A 17,870-nucleotide genomic window follows, 5' to 3' on the forward strand; every position below is an offset into this window, starting at 1 on the left:
ATGACAATCTCATTAGTGTCCTCAAATGTGCCCATATTGAATTGTGGTCGACTCTATTATGCTAAACAATTGGCACGATGATGCAAACATAGATTCCTATGGTATTTGGACAATATGAATTGTTGAGATGTTGTATTTTAACATTGTTTTGTTCTAAATAAAACATATATAAAATATATATTTTTGTAATGGAGGTGTGCTGACCTATTAGGCGCTATTTGCTTACCTTATACACTTTACCTCATTGCCAGAAATATAATTCTATTGGTCTCTGACACATGCTTGCTCTTACTGTCAATTCTGGGGGAGAGGGATGGGTTTGGAGTTTATCTAGGTTTAAAGTCAATTGGGCCTCACTATAAGGTTGGCGGAATGGGTTTACCGGCACCGGTAAAGGTGCCGGTGCCAGTAAACCCTTTCCGCCCTATTACGAGGTCTCCTCGTGGGACCCTCAATGGGCTTGGAAAACCAGGCGTCCTTACCGGGTCCAGCGAGGGGACCAGGTAGCTAACAACGGGCCCGTCATTAACGGGCCCGTTGTTAGCTCCATCCCCATTCCCATTGAGCCCTATGGGGGCTCGAATGGGAATGGTGATGGACCGGGTCCGGGTTCCTTGGACGGGGAATTACCGTGTCCGCCAAAGTTGCGATGGCCCGGTAATTCCTCATTCGAGGAACCCGGGCCCGGATTGCGATATGGAGGCAATCATGCCGCTAAAAGCGGCATGGTTACCTCCAACCTTCTAATGAGGCCCAGTGTTTGAATTTAGCGCCAGAATAGCCTGTGCCGTTCTCGCTGTGGGAAGAGATTGGCGCTTTTTCTTTAAATCACAATTCAGTTCTTGTTTATTCAATGATGCTGTTGGGAACATGATTGTGTGAGAAAACAGAGGCTCTGCAGTATTGCACACCACTTCAATGATTGGAGCACACCTGCACATTGTAGGGGTTTGGCTTGCCTAGACAGGACAGCAACATTATTATTTACCTTGCAGTAGTAATATGTATAATCTCTGCCACATACATAAGAGGGTCCCGCTAATGAAAAATAAAGGCTGTTGGTAAAATAATTCTTAGATTTACACTTCACCAGATCAACTTATAAGTAATCCTTCTAAAGACAGCCATGTGAGGCACCATGCACTTTAAAACTTTGTCTAGCCCCTGAAGAAAATCACATTAACCAGATTGGGGATTGAAACATGTTGAGCAGTGTCACAGGAATTGCAATATGATACACCAATAATGGAGAAGAATACCACAGTTCCTTTTTATTGTATTGTATTGTATTGTATTTGGTTTTTGTATAGCGCAGGTAGCCCGAGGGCATCAGGGCGCTTGTACATAAAACACCGGTACTACAAGACGAACAATGCGTATGAGACAGACGATGGGAACAAGTACTATTGCATTGCAAGGTCTCTAAGAAAGTCCTACGTCCAAGATCTCATCTAAAAAGGTGTGTCTTCAACATCTTCCTAAAAGCAGAGTGATTAACTTCGGACCTAAGGGGTTCGGGGACGCTGTTCCACAGTTTAGGAGCTAGCACAAGAAAGGATCTGCCCAGCCCTGTTTTTAGCTTGAACCTGGGCACATGCAGGAGGCATTTACCACCCGAGCGTAGGTTTCTGCTGGGGTTGTAGGGCACTATGTGTGTTTTCAAGTAAGCAGGCGCAGTGCCATAAAGGCACTTATGTACCAGGCAGAGAGTTTTGAACTTGATGCGTTCTTCTACTCTAAGCCAGTGCAGAGCACGCCTCTCTTCAGTAACATGGTCTTTTCTTTTCAGATTTTTTACTAATCTGACCGCGTTGTTCTGGATCACTTGACAACTGGATAGATCCCTGGATGCGGCCCCCAGCAACAGGGCATTACCATAGTCGAGCCGTGAAAGAATGATGGCTCTGGCTATCGTTGCCCTGTTTACTTCATTAAGTAGTGGTATGATTGCTTTCATAAGCCTGAGATAGTAAGCTGAGTTTTTTTGGAGGAAGTTAGTCTGGGCGTGAGAGTCTACAACTGAATCGACCATCATACCCAGAGTCTTCGCCTTGGGAACCACCTGGATAATGGCGTTTTTTATTTGAAAAGAGCTGTACTCTGCCCCTAGTTTTTCCAACTGAAGACTGGAGCCCAACAACATCAATTCAGTTTTCGAGTCGTTCAGGCACATCCAGTTTGCCTGCATCCAGTCGTCTATTAACTTGTAAACCCTGGAGAGCACTTCACTGTCCATGGCATGATCCCTACCCCCCAACTCCAATATGAGTTGGGTGTCATCTGCATAATTAGTAAATGACACTCCGGCTTTCACCAGAAGGCTGCACAAAGTGCGCATATAAATATTGAAAAGCATTGGGGATAAGCTGGCCCCTTGAGGCACTCCGAATATGATGTCACATGGGATGGAGAAACTGCTACCCCAATGTACTCTTGCTTGACGGTTGGAGAGAAAGGATAGGAGCCAGTTGATGGCTCTCTCCGAGCAGCCAACATTCTCCCCTAGCGCCTTGATGAGAAGGTGGTGATCCACCAAGTCAAACGCTGCACTAAGGTCTAAAAGCATAAGCATCCCCAATTTGTTATCGTCCAGCATAGTCAGCATCTGATTCTGCAAGTCTAGCATAGCGGTTTCAGTGCTGTGGGATGCTCTAAAGCCGGATTGTTGCTGGTGCAGAAGCCCCTGGTTCTCAACAAAGTGTTGGAGTTGCTGTGTGGCAACCTTGTCCAACAATTTGAGAACAAAATTCGATTATGGGACGAAGGTTAGCGGGATCCTTGGGATCTAGTCCTGCTTTTTTAACAAGTGGGGTGATGGTGACTCTCTTCAGGTCTTTAGGCACCGTGCCCTCATGAAATGAGGCGTTCACTATTCTCCGGAGGATGGGAGCAAATATATCCTTGTGTTTATATATTGTTGATAATGTTTCTCTGTGATTATGTACTGTGCTTTCTTAGGAATCCGAAGAACTAAACAAAAACAGAAAAAAAAACGAATGGGAGAAGGGAATTGGAAAAATAACCTAATTCCAAAAATGTGATCAAAGGGAGCAGGGGTTGCAGGGGTGTTCCCGCTCTCTTTGATTGACATTCCTGGTCTTTGTGGGTTCTGGGGTGTCCCCTGCTTCCACAAAAAGGAAAACGGGGGAAGGCAAACTTAAAAACAAAAGGAAAGGACCCTGCGACACAGTCTCCCTTCCATGTGCGTGAAGGGAATTGGCGTTGTACAGGGATTGCGGAGGCAATGGCACACTTTGCCGTTTACCGCCAGAAGGTACGTAAGGCAGTGGAGAGGAGCGGGTGGTCTGAAATGTCCATGGGAAACAAAACCAAAAATTATTTCCGAAAAAAATTGCTTTCATTTTTTTCTCCCTCATTCATTTTGGATTCTATCATTTCACAGTGATCTACTTTCTTAGAATGGTGCTAGGTTTCACACTGAGAGGTGAATTGTCTTGTGATTGTTACATTAATGTGATTTATCATTTGGTAAATGAGATGGACATGTTATGTTTTGCCATTTGATGGATATATTTATATATTTGTTGCATTTATTTTAGCAATGTATAGTTTGTTTTAGCAATTTTCAAGTGTCTGAAGGTCTATTTGTTTTCCTAATACACCACTAGAAGTAAGGGTTACTAAAGAGTGCTCTCTGAATACTCTGGTCACATTTATAAAGTAATGGCTGTTGGATATATTATTCATGTTTGGGCGAAAACACATTAGCCCAAATGTAATGGAGTCATCAGTGATTACATAATAGACTGGTCAAACATGTGTCTGATTGGTGACAAGCTGCTGAGCTAGTGTTAAACCCCTGCCTTTATCATTTGTATATGGAAATAGGGAGCTTCCATGTAATAATGTAATCATTTCTGAATAATTAAAATGGTAGAACATATATACATGTTCCTGATGATTAAAATATCCATTTAAAATGTTTTTTTCACCCAGGCTGTGTTTTTTTCCTAATATTTTGGATGCTAAAATGTTCTAAATAAAAATGAATCCCACTATTCATGCAGTATGTATCCTCTGTCCCATTAAATGTTCCCATTGGAGCATCACTACTCTGCCACCTATTAGGGCGCCTTTCCCCAATAGATGGCACTTCAAAGTCGTATAAGTTACTACGTGAGGATTCACATCACTGTTACTGAGTAGACTCTTCTTGTTACATGTGATGCCTGCGATTGTGAACCTGTTGAAATTAATAATATGCATCTCCTTTTATGTTAATAGGTGACTGATGCCCAAGAAATGCAACAGTGATTGTTCCATTCTCTGGACTATCGCAGTGAAAAGCTTCATTGTTAGAATATGCAATTTCCAAGCATCTTAGAAGTGTGCACACTTGGGGTCCAGTTGCCTTTTCAGAGTATTCAGGAACTGGGATTGAAAGGCCAGTTGGATACATGATGGCTGCCGTCCATGCAACCCCTTTGTGGTAACATCCAGTAACCAAGCATGTTCATTCTGTCAATCCTGGGGGAGAGGGATATCTAGCAGTGCAGTAAGAAAAGTATTTCTCATTTGTGCTCTGAATTTGGAAAAGGTTCAGTGAAAAGGGTCCTCTCATTAAACTGGCAGGAAACTTTACACACCCACAGAATGTGGGAACAATTGCCATCTCATGAACATATTTATTGCCCACTTGAGGACATAGGTGAAAACCCTTATCAGTGCACTGAATTTAAGAACAGCATCCATTTGCATGGTACACTTATGTGCCACCAACAAATGCATACAGATGAGAAACCTCATGAATGCACTGAATGTGGAAAATGGTTTGCTGAGAAGGCAGATCTTATTAGCCACCAGAGAACACATACAGGTGTGAAACCTTATGAGTGCATTGAATGTGGGAAAGGTTTTTCTCGGAAACAGTACCTTATTAACCACCAGAGTAGACATACAGGTGAGACACCACATGAGTGCACTGAATGTGGTAAAGGATTTGCTGCAAAGGGTGAGCTTACTATCCACCAGAGAACACATACAGGTGAGAAACCTTATGAGTGCACTGAATGTGGGAAAGGGTTTGCTCAGAAGGAACATCTTATTCGCCACCAGACAACACATACAGGCATGAAATTACATGTCTGCAGTGAATGTGGAAAAGGATTTGCTACAAAGGGAGAGCTTACTATTCACCAGAGAACACATACAGGTGAGAAACCTTATGAGTGCCCTGCATGTGGGAAACGGTTTGCTCAAAAGGGAGAGCTTATTAGCCACCAGAGAACACATACAGGTGAGAAACCTTATGAGTGCACTGAATGTGGAAAAGGTTTTACTCATAAGGGACATCTTATTAGCCACCAGAGAACACATACAGGTGAGAAACCTTATGAGTGCACTGAATGTGGAAAAGGTTTTGCTCGGAAACAACTCCTTATTAACCACCGGAGAATCCATACAGGTGAAAAACCTTATGAGTGCATTCAATGTGGGAAAGGGTTTACTAAGAAGATGCATCTTATTAGACACCAGAGTAGACATACAGATGAGAAACCTCATGAGTGCACTGAATGTGGGAAACGGTTTGCTGCAAAGGGAGAGCTTACGATCCACCAGAGTAGACATACAGGTGAGAAACCTTATGAGTGCACTGAATGTGGAAAAGGTTTTGCTTGGAAACAACTCCTTATTACCCACCATAGAACACATACAGGTGTGAAACCTTATGAGTGCACTGAATGTGGGAAAGGTTTTGCTCGGAAACAACTCCTTATTACCCACCATAGAACACATACAGGTGAGAATGCTTATGAATGCATTGAATGTGGGAAAGGGTTTGCTCAGAAGGGACCTCTTATTCGCCACCAGAGAGCACATACAGGTGAAAAATTACATGTCTGCAGTGAATGTGGAAAAGGATTTGCTACAAAGGGAGTGCTTACTATCCACCAGAGAACACATACAGGTGAGAAACCTTATGAGTGCACTGAATGTGAGAAAGGGTTTGCTCAAAAGGGAGATCTTACTATCCACCAGAGAACACATACAGGTGAGAAACCATATGAGTGTACTGAATGTGGTGAAGGTTTTGCTCGGAAACAATACCTTATTAACCACCAGAGAAGACATACAGGTGATAAACCTTATCGGTGCACTGAATGTGGAAAATGCTATAGTCAGAACAGTCTCCTTATTACGCATCAGACAAAACATGCATGCCTGGGTCCATTTCAGCGTAGTGAATGTGGCGAATACTTCAGTACACAGGATGTTATTATCTGCCATGAGAGAGGACATGTAGGTGGTGAAATCTCTTCTGCAATTGAAGGTGCTTCAGAGAGACGGAGGTGCTTCTACAATGCTACTGAGTTTGGCATGGCTGTTGACTAACACTGAGAAGAACCTCTACTTGGAGATCCTCTTAACATGAAAATGCTGTCATTCTGTGGATAGAATTTGAGATTTTCTCCCTAACCTGTATAACATTGGAAGTTCCTCCTTTCCTCTGTGATGTACAGAAGCAATCTGAGGGGTACCTCCTCTTCAGAATGATTTATCAGTCCTTAGTAAGTCGCTTAATTATCAGCTCTTCGCACAATGCTAACCTATCAGTTCTTAGCTAGATGCTTCGTAGCCGCTTGGTGAAATATCTATGTAGGTCCTAAGTCAAAGACTCTGCCTCACACTTGCTTTTGTCTTGGCCGAAGCAGCCTGCTGCTTATTCCCTTAACACAGAAAATAAAATGAAATTGACTTTACAGCCTATGGGAGGTATGCATTTGAGGTTCACGCACTGCCCTGCTCAAAACTACATGTATAAACATGTTTGCATGCATGCATGTATGAATAAGCTGTTTTTAAATTGCTAAGCCCGTTGCTATAATAAATGGTTACACATCAAAGCTTGAAAACAACAGGGAAAGCTTAGAAAGCTAGAGTGCACGGTACAACCGTGATCGTCCTTTTAACCGTTAACAAGGAAGACGTATGGTAGCACAACAACAACGTTTTTTCTAGGCAGGCAGGTATTCAAGGAGCATCATGAGTATGCTAACAAGTGGATCGATTGGAGTGCTCGCACTCAAACACGAAAAAAAGGGGGCCACCCGTCTCGGCGTACCTAGCCCTAAGGAAGAACACCCTAGCCCTGGCTGGGGTGCCTATCCCTGGGTAGCGCGTGGTGTATCGCCTGTCCCTCAACCTTCTATACTGGTGGTAGTGTCTGTTGGCAGGCACAGATCGTCCAAAAAGAAAAAGAATAAATAATGGTGTTCTCCAAAAGGTTGAGCAATATTCAACAAAGCTGTGGATTAGATCTTAGGGCTGCTCTGTCTGGAGTGTGGGTACAACCTGCGGGGCAGGTCAACTGTTTGTATACCTTCCAAAGTGTATAACTTTAATGGTGCCCGTGGGTCACTGAGGTTGGGATGGAAAAACAGTTCAACTGGAGAAACCACTGGTGGGTAGAGCAGTAAAACACAGCCGAAGGGCTGGAGGACTAAAAATTGGCTCTTATAAAAATGTTTAGCTCACTCAATGGTGATGAGTGTGCTACAGCAAGTATTATTTAGAAAAAAGTATCTCTGTTGGTATAAGAGAGATCAGAGGTGGGTCATGAGAGCCCTCATGACCGAAAGGGGTCGACCGGTTTCAATGGCGTAGGGGATTCGAGCCATCTTCATCAGGACCGTGATTGTACATGCAAACTGGGTTGCCAGGGTTCAGAGAAAAGCTGAACGTGATCGGGAAATTGCTGGTGTCTCCTGTAGGGAGGCAAAAGAAGAGGGGGGGAGGGTAGAGCGGGAAAAGCGATCAGGGCATGTAAAGAACACTGGCAACTAACTATTCAGTGCAAGCGTAGGGGTGGAGCTCTTAATGCATTTGGGTGAGCATGTGGAGCAGGAACTGTGAAGGTCACTTATTACAGGAGAGGTGAGGGTGCCTGGGCACCTGTGAGGGGTCTCACTGCCGGAGAGAGGAGGGGGAGTGCGTGACTGGGTCACGGGGGGAAGGACTGGTGGGCGGAACAAAGGGGAAAGGGGTGAATGCACCATGCACACTAATGGTGGACGGAGTGCCAAGGGGGCAAAAAATGTGTGAGCCCCTATGTGGTAAAACACCCAGGCAGGTGCAGTATTTTGTGTGCCAATGTGAAGATCTTGAAAACCCTTACCTCGGGGCCAGCGTCCAAAGTAGGAGGCAGGAGGCGATAGGAGATCAAGGGTAGTTCAAAGCACCACAATTTGATGCAAATAAAGCGGCAATCCAAACCACAGGTCAAGCGTACCTGTTAAGAACACAAGTGATGATAAATTAGGCTCCAAACAAACATGGCAGAGGCTATGTGGAGACAAATCTGTGGGGCCTGGGTGTGGGCCGTACCTGCAAGGGGGCTGCTGCTCGCCTCTGGGTGGTCCGTGTGCTGTATCTAGCTGTACAGCTCCGGACTGGCGATACTGGCAAAGTAAGGCCCATCGCCTATAAAAAGAGCACAGAAACGCGGTCAAACGGGCTCGCATAAGCGACGTAATGACGCAGCTGGCTCCATAGGAACGCCTCGGGTGTGTGGAGGCAGCGGAAATGAGAGCCCGAGTGCCTCTCAAAAACACAGGAGAGCGCGCTCGGGCTACCAATGGTCCGGCAAATTGCAGGACTCAATTGGTGCTGATGCGATACACCATGCGCTACCCAGGGATAGGCACCCCGCCAGGGCTAGGGTGTTCTTCCTTAGGGCTAGGTACGCCGAGACGGGTGGCCTCCTTTTTTTCGTGTTTGAGTGTGAGCACTCCAATCGATCCACTTGTTAGCATACTCATGATGCTCCTTGAATACCTGCCTACACATCAAAGCTCCCATCTTGCTGTGTAGCTACTTTTGCAAAACAAGGCTATTATAGGCCTCTAGCAGCATAAAGCATGTTACGTATACTCTCTGCTGCTTTACAAAACTACTATAATATATACTGTCCTTCAAGGCATTACCTTTTACTTAGCCTTGTCAAGATAACGTTGTTATACTATTATGAGGGGAGTTCTGACATGAAATGGCATCTCATGTGTTGCTCCTATCCCGCAGGGCAGAATGGGTGAAGTCCCATGACAGGGGGCACTGTTCTATGAATTATTTGCCGAGACACTGGCTACCACTTATGAGTAATCCTGTGTGTATGTGGTGCCAGAGAACATATACAGATGTGAAACTGCATTAGCACAGTAAATGCAGGAAGCTTTTCGTATTCTCTTGGACCCCTTGGTTGCCTGTGACAAAATTGACCATTAGATCCTACTTAGTCTAAGAGATGCCTGCATCAGGGACTCGGCCATTGGCCATTATATCCTCCTTGGTCCAAGATATGGCTGCATCGGGCCCTCAGCCATTGACCATTATTTCTTCCTGCATCAGGGACTCGGCCATTGACCATTAGATCCTGCTTAGTCTAAGAGATGCCTGCATCAGGGACTCGGCCATTGGCCATTACATCCTCCTTGGTCCAAGATATGGCTGCATCGGGCCCTCAGCCATTGACCATTATTTCTTCCTGCATCAGGGACTCGGCCATTGACCATTAGATCCTACTTAGTCTAAGAGATTCCTGCATCAGGGACTCAGCCATTGCCCATTAGACCCTACTTAGTCGAGGAGATGCCTGCCTCAGGGACTCTACCTTCTCCTTTTTGCAATCCTTCCAGGCTGATCGAACATAAGCAGGTATGATGCCTCATTTGTTTGTTTGTTTGTTTGTTTGTTTGTTTGTTTGTTTATTTATTTGTATGGCGCACCTTACCCAGGGGCAACAGGGCGCAGGCAAAAAGATAATTCGAAGCTTACAATGTTACAGAAATATACAGTTGAAGTAAAATAAAAATATTCAAGGATTACAGGAATAAGAAATATACAAATCTTCATACATAAAAAAATCAATATCTATACAGGAGAGAAATATACAGATGTGTACAGGACTGTTAGAGGCGAGGGCAAGGCCGCAAACAAAGGGTATCAATATCTATACATAGGTATAGAAAGTGCAACTAAATACAGGGCTTATTGGAGTTCAGGTGACTGATGAGGTGCCTTCTAAAGTGCAAATATGGTTGATCAGCTCTTAGGTTGTGTGCCAAAGAGTTCCAAAGTGTGGCAGCTTTCACTGGGAAACTGTTGCCACCAATGGTGGAGAGTTTGAATCTGGGAATTATCAGACAGTTGGAATTGATAGTTCTTGTTTGTCTGATGGAAGACTTTCTCTTTACCTTGTCCATCAGATAACTAGGGGCGGCATTGTTGAGGGCTTTATGGGTTAGGGAGGCCAACTTTAGTTTGATTTTGTTGTCTGTGGAGAGCCATTTGTGTTGGCGTCTGGTGGTGGAGATATGATCTCTCTTATTAATGCCGAGGGCAGCTCTCAAGGCATTATTTTGTAGGATTTGTAGCCTGTGGATAATGGCTTTGTTAGCACCGCTATAAAGGGCATTACAATAATCGAGCCTAGATAGTATGAGTGCTCTTGCCAGGATCATACAGCTGTCATTGGATAGGAATGGTCTGCCTGCTCTTATTAATTTGCAAGTATACGCAGTGGTAGATGCTAGTGAGTTGACCTGTTTAGTGAATGACATAGTGGCATCCAGATAAAAGCCGAGGGTTTTTACTTCCCTGGATACTTTGATAAAATTACCATCTATGTTAAATTTGGCATATTCAAGGCCTAGTTTGTTGATATTAGCAGGGGTACCCAAGATGATGAGCTCTGTCTTGTCATCATTCAGGCATAGACCATGAGATGCCATCCATGCCTGAATGATGAGATATACCCTATTCACCAACTCTCTGTCCTTACTGTGATCCCCTGAAAGTGGGAGGAGAATCTGAGTGTCATCTGCATAGTTAGTGTAGGTGACACCCAGATGGTCCAGATCGTCGAACAGGGGTTTGGTGAAGATGTTGTATAGTGTGGGGGAGACGCATGAGCCCTGCAGGACTCCGCAGGTAATAGGAGAGGGGTCTGCTGCTGCTGAAGGGGAGAAGACTCTCGTTGTTCTCTCACTCAGAAAGGATTCAATCCATCTGATAGCTTCTGGGGAGAAATGAGCAGCTGAATCAAGGTGTCTGCAGAGGACCTTGTGGTCGACAAGGTCGAATGCCGCGGAGAGGTCGAGTAGGAGGAGGAGTGCTGTCTTACCCTTGACCCTCAGATCATCAATTTGGGTTTTCATATCAATGAGGGCTGTTTCCGTGCCGTGTAATGGGCGGAAACCTGATTGTCTGGAGCCTAGTAATTTGTGTAGTTCTAGGTATTTTTGAATCTGGACATAGGCCACTTTGTCCAGGATTTTCAGTAGGAAGGGTACCGTGGTGATGGGTCGGTAGTTGGTGGGGATGAGAGGATCAAGCGTCTGCTTTTTGAGGAGGGGGAGCACCCAGGATTGTTTTAAGTTGGAAGGGATACTGCCTGAGGAAAAAGAGGCGTTTATGAGTTTGGAGATAAAGGGCGACAGGTCTCTGGCTGCGTCCTTGATTATGTGTGCAGGGCAGATGTCGCCTTTACAGTTTGAGGGTTTAAGAGAAAGAATGATTTTCTCAACCTCCAGGGTGGTGGTTTTAGAGAAGGTGAATGAGTTGGTGTGTGTACTTGGTAAGGCATTGGGCGGAGATGTGGGAGAGTTAGTGAGGTTTAAGGAGTCTTTTTTTAGTTGAATTTTGTTTTGTAGGGTGTTTATTTTATTTGCTAGTGCCTGTTGGATGTCTGTGCACCAAGTCTGGTCCTTGGTGCAGGTGTCGGGTGTGGCAATAGGTGACTCAAGTTCCTTCAGTATGGAGAAGAGCTCCTTCATACTTGAGTTGGAGTTGGCAATGCGGTTGTTATAGGAATTCCGTTTAGCTAAGCAGATTTCAGCTTTGTAATGACGAGAAATTGTGTCAAGGATGGCTTTCTTTTCACTGGAGGGGCATAGTTTCCAATCAGCTTCACATTTTCGCTTTTTTAGGCGGAGGGCTTTGAGTTCAGGTGTGTACCATTTATTTAAATGGGTTTTTGGCCTGCTGGTGCAAAGTTTGAGTGGGGCAATTTTGTCCATGGTAGTTAACATGATTTTATTATATTCGTGAACTAGTGTGTTGGGATCTAGATTGTCTGGCAATGCGTTTAGGGTTGGAAGGATGGCTGGGATGATTTTTTCTACTGAAATATTTTTCTTTCTTGTGAGGCAGGGTGGTGCCAGTGACACGGTTGTGGTAGGTGGTCTAGAGGTCAGTAGGTTAAATGAGACCAGCGAGTGGTCAGTCCAAGGTAGTGGTGTGGTGGAGGAGATGACCGCTGAGCAGTTAGCATCAGCAACCCACTCTAGGGTTCTTCCCTTCAGGTGGGTGGGCAGGTTAACTTTTTGTGAGAGTCCGAGTAATGAGATCGTATTGGCTATGGTAGGGGCATGTATGTCTGCTGGGTCGTTAAACCCTAGGTTAAGGTCACCTAGTAGCAGTAGTTGTGAGGTGGTTTTCGCATTGTTGGAAATTAGGTTATGCAAATCTTCCTCGAAGGTCCCGAGTGGACCTGGTGGTCTGTAGATCAGGTGGATAGTGAGGGATTGGGTGTTGTTTATAGGGAGTTTGGCAGTGAGGGATTCGCACGATTGCAGAGTTTGGGTCGGGGCTAGTCTGAGAGCTAAACTTTCTTTGGATATGATGGCGATGCCACCGCCCCGGTTGCCCACCCGGTCCTGCCTGGATATGGTATAGCCATCTGGGATGGCCAACATTAGAGATGGGCCTGCTGCATTGTGGAGCCAGGTTTCAGTTAGAGCAATAAAATCTAGTTTATCTTTAATAATTAGGTCTGCTATATCAAGGGCATGTGCGACCAATGATCTAGTATTGAGGAGAGCTCCTTTGTAGGAGTGTACATCCGTTTTTATCGAGATGTTTGTATGAGCGATAGATTTGGACTTGGTTGTGGGGATGGCAGGGCCTTTGGTGGAGCTTTTGGCTTCGCATTTGGAGTCAGACAGGAGTCTTCGGGCGGCTCATATAGTTTAGAGCAAAGTTTGTTGTTTCTTTCGGTGGTAGGGCAGGGGTGGGAGGCAAGGGTTATAGGTCCTGACTTGCGATGATACCTTGGGCAGGAAGGGTCAGAATAGTAACTAGTTATGTAGGAATCGTTGGTGAGACTGGTGCCTGGCTGGGAGGGGGGGCTCCTGAGTCGGTATCCTGAATGGGAATATCTGGGGATGCGGGCGTGGCCATCGCACAGAAGATGAGTAATATGATATCAGAATCCCTGATTAACAGGATGTGGTGTGTCCTAGGGTTCGGCCTTACCCCCCTCTCCTTAACATGTGTTATTCTGCATCTGGCCTGACTAATTTACTCCTACTCATTCTCATTCTGATTCTAGAGTTACAATCCTCTGATCCTCTTACACATCACTAACTTTCAGAGTTGTCTGATAACTGTGAACTGGTGAATGGTTTCTCACTGACTAAAGCTGAGCTCTTCCAAAACTGTATATTGGTAGTTGGGTTTGCTCCAGACACTTGACATGCTTCCCTGTCTTTCCTCTGGGCTTGGTGCTCATGCCATTTACCTGGGTGTCAACATTGACTGAGCTCTTGCTTGCCTCTCAGACGCCCCAGTTTGCTAGTAGTTTATTTCCACATTAAAGGCATACTCTAGTAAAAGGCTAAGTGGGTCGATTTTAGAAAACTTTCCTATGGACCTTACCCGAGTTTTCGTCCATTAAACGCACGCGAAAACAAGCACCTGTGAGCCGCCATTTTCTGATAATCCTATCATTTCCCCCATCGCCCTGGCAGACCTGCTTTTGTGGCACTAAATCAATTCCCCCGCCCCTGAGCCTGACATCAGCAGACTCATACCGCCCATTTCCCAACGCCAAAGCACGTCTTGTGTCAACATTCGCTGCGCTTCAGCTAATGACGTGTCGCCATGGAAATGGCAGGACGCCTCTCTCCTCAATAAGTATAAACAGACCGTTTCACAACACACAGCAGCCGATTTTCGATTCCATTCCTCTCTCTGTGTTACTTTGAGTATTCTGTGACTCGTTTCAGTGCTCTGGTCAGCTACCTTCGTCGCTTGTAGCCTGTGTAAACACCTGTACCATATCGGTAAATTATTTTACTCTGTTTACCACACAATGGCTACAATAATGCCCTACATGTACGAGCCCGAGTATACCGAGGAGGAACTACTGGAAAGGGAAGCACGCGAAAACGATGGGGATTCGGACGGCAGTTGGGAGGACGATTCAACAGATGAAGAGCCTGGGCCTAGTCGCATGGACGGCGTCTCCACCTGGTGCACATGCAATCGGTGCGAGCTAATGCCAACCGAGGACGAGAACTGCTGCTGCCGAGAAAACTCGGGATGCCTGGCCTACATTTCGGAAGGCGAGCCACGACCGCAATGCATCACCGAGCTGCCAGACTTCAGGGCAGCCTGCCTCACACGGTCTGTGTTGAGAATCTTGATGGTGCTTATGCATGAACTTCAAGCAACTTTTCGTCCTCGTAATCCGAGGAACGAGTAAGTATACTCTGCATGTCATGCCACTCCTATTTCATGTTCTTCTACTATATCCAAAATTACATCTACATATCATTGTAACGCATGTAAGTCGTTCAATAGTGTGCATTGTCTAGATAGCATTTGTCCATGTAAAATGCCATTAGTTACAAGAATTGTCATTGACAACAAACGTTTATTAAACTTATCTGGGTCATTTAAAAACAGTTTGTTTCATTCCTTTTCACAGGTGGTACAGGCTGGTGGCCTATCGTTCCTATACATGGTGGCTTCACGGGAGGCTTGGACACCGCGTTCGAAGAGTGATACCCGCCTGTGCCGTTCGTGCCATTAGAGACACGTTCCCGAGTGACAGCGGTCAGTACAGGGGATTTTCTCTCGCTGTGCTGCAACCTGACCTGTATAACCTTTAAAGTCTTCTAATTTTTTTTTTCATGAAAATAAGATACAAAATAAAACACCACATTTATTTTAACAACGTTTGTCTCGATTTTTTAAATGAATCACATATATCTATACTATCAATTACCATTGGATTTTACAGGCCTTCGGGTCTTGGCCACTATAATACACTGGTTGAAGTGTGGGTCTGTGCTCACAAGAATCTGCGTTATGTGGCATTTATTATTGATAAGCAACGATATACTATCATTCATATAAAGGCGATATACTGTATATTCATATAAAGGCGGTTCGCGCCGGTGGATGCTCGCTGGCATGGGGGGGGCTGTCCGGGGCGCGAAAGGCCAAGGTGCCAAAGTACATGTACACTTCAAAAGGTGTCCCACGCCAAGGGGCCATCGTTCACATGGCCTCCTCAGACCCCGTGTCTCCAGCCAGGCCTCCCCTTGAAGCGGGCCACCCCCCTGCAATCCACATAAGTGTGTCTCCATTCAGCAGTCTTCCTGTGCCTTATCTGCACGCCCCAGGCCCATCCATCCCACCCCCTGTATCAAAGGCGGTTCGCGCCGGTGGATGCTCGCTGGCATGGGGGGCTGTCCGGGGCGCAAACGGCCAAGGTGCCAAAGTACATGTACACTTCAAAAGGTGTCCCACGCCAAGGGGCCATTGTTCACATGGCCTCCTCAGACCCCGTGTCTCAAGCCAGGCCTCCCCTTGAAGCAGGCCGCCCCCTGCAATCCACATAATTGTGTCTCCATTCAGCAGTCTTCCTGTGCCTTATCTGCACGCCCCAGGCCCATCCATCCCACCCCCCTCTATCAAAGGCGGTTCGCACCCGGGGATGAGCGCTGGCAAGGGGGGCTGTGACAGGCGCAAACGGCCATGGTGCCAAACTACATGTACACTTCAAAAGGTGTCCCACGCCAAGGGGCCATCGGTCACATGGCCTCCTCAGACCCCGTGTCTCCAGCTAGGCCTCCCCTTGAAGCAGGCCGCCCCCCTGCAATCCACATAAGTGTGTCTCCATTCAGCAGTCTTCCTGTGCCTTATCTGCCTGCCCCAGGCCCATCCATCCCACCCCCCTCTATCAAAGGCGGTTCGCACCCGGGGATGAGCGCTGGCATGGGGGGCTGTGACAGGCGCAAACGGCCAAGATGCCAAACTACATGTACACTTCAAAAGGTGTCCCACGCCAAGGGGCCATCGGTCACATGGCCTCCTCAGACCCTGTGTCTCCAGCCAGGCCTCCCCTTGAAGCAGGCCGCCCCCCTAAAACCACGACATACATACGTCATTCAACACACCCCTGTTCCAAATACTTTATAAACCACTTGATATGTCTCATGAGAATATCTTTGTGCTTTGCAAGTCAACTCCTGAACGTGTTACCTGGCAACCACCGAGATCTACGCTAATCTGGTCGTCGTCGTGCTATCCGTGAACTTCTGTGACCGCTTAGAGCAAACCCATCAGTGTGCTACCTGTGGCCATCCACCTATTCTCCTGCAACATACTGCTCAACTTGCTGAATCCAACTGTTTATTGGTCAAGGTAAGGCCATGTATCCTAGTCATATTTCGCAGATTTTTAAATTTCTATCTATTTGCGAGTAGAGTACACAATAGTGCTATGTTCATTGGTCTCATTGCTATTGACTAGAGTTTCCATTGCTATGCTATCAATAGATCTATTTATTTTCATCTGTGTCTATTGTCATCGAATTTCATCCTTCGGGGGTCCAGTCTATAATGTAAGCATGTTTCCTTCTCGTGCAATACAGAACAGCCAAGGGATGAGTCACATGTTCAGATTTTAGTCACATCATTTATACATTTCTGCAATTTATGCAAATACTAAGCTGCACATAATGAACTGGTACAGTTCCTGCGACCAAAACAAACCTTGCATTGATCAATGTATGATTCATTTACTTTTGTATCAAATCTTTATTCTTGAAGATTGTATAATAATGTCGATATTTACTTTTCAGATTTATCAACAATGCCTGCCTGTTCGATTAGCGGTTGCCCTTCGAAGACCCATGCGAAATCTGAAGGAACTACAATGCATGTATTCCCGAAAACTGTTGATCGAATAAGAGAATGGGTCAGACATTGCGGAGTTCCACTGGATGAGCTGGAAAGTAGAGTCCAACAAGTCTTACAGGACAAGAGGGGCGATCGATACCGCATCTGCAGCCGGCACTTTTCCTTGGACATGTACACAACTTCTTGGGTAACAAAGAAGAATAAACGGCGAACTACACAGAAATTGCTCAAACGCTATTCCCACTCTATTCGTCCACATTCCGCCACCAGTGAGTCAAGTGTCCGGATTTAGCTTTAGGCCTTGCGGTAGTGTGTAGTCGAATGGACTAATAGATATTGTAGGTGTTCTATCCCTTGTAATAATTTCGATATTGATATGAGTATAGTTTTTTGAATAATGACATTTATCAATATATTCTTTTTCGATTTCATAACCCACAAACGCAATGTATATATATATGGGAACAGGGAACTGTGCTGTATTGAGCATTTTTCAAGTATTCTGTCGGCTTACGTGGCTATTTTTTATATTGGCATTTCATTATTAATCATTGATTGACCTTTACAACTTCTTGACTATCCCTTGAATCTGAAGCAAGAACATTCTACATCCTTGACGTGGTCGCAGTTATCAACCACTTCTAGCGCGTATCAGGTAATCTTACTAGGCTAATCCGCTACATACTTGTGTTATGCATGTCAAGTAATAGTTTTATTCTATCGTGTAATTATTTTACCGAATGTTTGGTTACTGCTTTCCAATTAATATACACCTTAGTTATCGTCCACTGGTGTTTGTTTTCAGTTATAATTAGTGTTATCCATACTAATGCAAGTACTGTCTTTCAGGGAGATGCTGAAGTGTCCGCCACATCTACAACGTTTCTAGATGTTCCTCACCAGCAGGAGGTATGGATACTG

At 45.4% G+C, this 17,870-nt stretch overlaps 1 pseudogene; it reads left to right on the forward strand.

Annotated features, from left to right (window-relative positions):
• The window catches only part of LOC138498530 (zinc finger protein 585A-like), a 1,446,290-nt pseudogene that overhangs the window by 1,170,005 nt on the left and 258,415 nt on the right, over positions 1-17,870 (forward strand).

This window comes from Ambystoma mexicanum, chromosome 5q (assembly GCF_040938575.1).
Source record: "Ambystoma mexicanum isolate Mex_15411 chromosome 5q, UKY_AmexF1_1, whole genome shotgun sequence".
Lineage (NCBI taxonomy): Eukaryota > Metazoa > Chordata > Amphibia > Caudata > Ambystomatidae > Ambystoma > Ambystoma mexicanum.